We start from the raw sequence: 2,500 nt of genomic DNA on the forward strand, positions 1-2,500 counted from the left end.
GCCAGTTTTTGGCCTGTTTTTGCGTTGCGCGGTGACCATCTTGAGCGGAGCAAAATGTCAGCCATCTCAGCACCCTGGAACCCCCCGGGTGGCACAGGGCTGGATGGGGCTTTCGTATAGCAGGGACGGTGATGCCTCTCGCTTCGCTCGCTGTCCGCCGCTCGCTGCTCGCTCGCGCAGCCAAAAATGGCCAGTTTTGGCCCGTTTTTGGGCAGTTTTGGCCAGTTTTTGGCCTGTTCTTGCGTTGCACGGTGACCGTCGTGAGCGGAGCAAAATGACAGCCATCTCAGCACCCTGGAACCCCCCGGGTGGCACAGGGCTGGATGGGGCTTTCGTATAGCAGGGACGGTGCTGCCTCTCGCTTCGCTCGCTGTCCGCCGCTCGCCGCTCGCTCGCGCAGCCAAAAATGGCCAGTTTTGGCCAGTTTTTGGGCCGGTTTGGCCAGTTTTTGGCCTGTTCTTGCGTCGCGCGGTGACCGTCGTGAGCGGAGCAAAATGTCAGCCATCTCAGCACCCTGGAACCCCCCGGGTGGCACAGGGCTGGATGGGGCTTTCGTATAGCAGGGACGGTGCTGCCTCTCGCTTCGCTCGCTGTTCGCCGCTCGCTCGCGCAGCCAAAAATGGCCAGTTTTGGCCCGTTTTTGGGCCGTTTTGGCCAGTTTTTGGCCTGTTCTTGCGTTGCGCGGTGACCGTCGTGAGCGGAGCAAAATGTCAGCCATCTCAGCACCCTGGAACCCCCCGGGTGGCACAGGGCTGGATGGGGCTTTCGTATAGCAGGGACGGTGCTGCCTCTCGCTTCGCTCGCTGTTCGCCGCTCGCCGCTCGCTCGCGCAGCCAAAAATGGCCAGTTTTGGCCCGTTTTGGCCAGTTTTTGGCCTGTTTTTGCGTTGCGCGGTGACCATCTTGAGCGGAGCAAAATGTCAGCCATCTCAGCACCCTGGAACCCCCCGGGTGGCACAGGGCTGGATGGGGCTTTCGTATAGCAGGGACGGTGATGCCTCTCGCTTCGCTCGCTGTCCGCCGCTCGCTGCTCGCTCGCGCAGCCAAAAATGGCCAGTTTTGGCCCGTTTTTGGGCCGTTTTGGCCTGTTTTTGGGCTGTTCTTGCGTCGCGCGGTGACCGTCGTGAGCGGAGCAAAATGTCAGCCATCTCAGCACCCTGGAACCCCCCGGGTGGCACAGGGCTGGATGGGGCTTTCGTATAGCAGGGACGGTGCTGCCTCTCGCTTAGCTCGCTGTCCGCCGCTCGCCGCTCGCTCGCGCAGCCAAAAATGGCCAGTTTTGTCCCGTTTTTGGGCCGTTTTGGCCTGTTTTTGGGCTGTTCTTGCGTCGCGCGGTGACCGTCGTGAGCGAAGCAAAATGTCAGCCATCTCAGCACCCTGGAACCCCCCGGGTGGCACAGGGCTGGATGGGGCTTTCGTATAGCAGGGATGGTGCTGCCTCTCGCTTCGCTCGTTGTCCGCCGCTCGCCGCTCGCTCGCGCAGCCAAAAATGGCCAGTTTTGGCCCGTTTTTGGGCCGTTTTGGCCAGTTTTTGGCCTGTTCTTGCGTCGCGCGGTGACCGTCGTGAGCGGAGCAAAATGTCAGCCATCTCAGCACCCTGGAACCCCCTGGGTGGCACAGGGCTGGATGGGGCTTTCGTATAGCAGGGACGGTGCTGCCTCTCGCTTCGCTCGCTGTCCGCCGCTCGCCGCTCGCTCGCGCAGCCAAAAATGGCCAGTTTTGGCCCGTTTTGGCCAGTTTTTGGCCTGTTTTTGCGTTGCGCGGTGACCATCTTGAGCGGAGCAAAATGTCAGCCATCTCAGCACCCTGGAACCCCCCGGGTGGCACAGGGCTGGATGGGGCTTTCGTATAGCAGGGACGGTGATGCCTCTCGCTTCGCTCGCTGTCCGCCGCTCGCTGCTCGCTCGCGCAGCCAAAAATGGCCAGTTTTGGCCCGTTTTTGGGCAGTTTTGGCCAGTTTTTGGCCTGTTCTTGCGTTGCACGGTGACCGTCGTGAGCGGAGCAAAATGACAGCCATCTCAGCACCCTGGAACCCCCCGGGTGGCACAGGGCTGGATGGGGCTTTCGTATAGCAGGGACGGTGCTGCCTCTCGCTTCGCTCGCTGTCCGCCGCTCGCCGCTCGCTCGCGCAGCCAAAAATGGCCAGTTTTGGCCCGTTTTTGGGCCGGTTTGGCCAGTTTTTGGCCTGTTCTTGCGTCGCGCGGTGACCGTCGTGAGCGGAGCAAAATGTCAGCCATCTCAGCACCCTGGAACCCCCCGGGTGGCACAGGGCTGGATGGGGCTTTCGTATAGCAGGGACGGTGCTGCCTCTCGCTTCGCTCGCTGTTCGCCGCTCGCTCGCGCAGCCAAAAATGGCCAGTTTTGGCCCGTTTTTGGGCCGTTTTGGCCAGTTTTTGGCCTGTTCTTGCGTTGCGCGGTGACCGTCGTGAGCGGAGCAAAATGTCAGCCATCTCAGCACCCTGGAACCCCCCGGGTGGCACAGGGCTGGATGGGGCTTTCGT

Source organism: Musa acuminata, unplaced genomic scaffold, assembly GCF_036884655.1.
Source record: "Musa acuminata AAA Group cultivar baxijiao unplaced genomic scaffold, Cavendish_Baxijiao_AAA HiC_scaffold_1136, whole genome shotgun sequence".
NCBI lineage: Eukaryota > Viridiplantae > Streptophyta > Magnoliopsida > Zingiberales > Musaceae > Musa > Musa acuminata.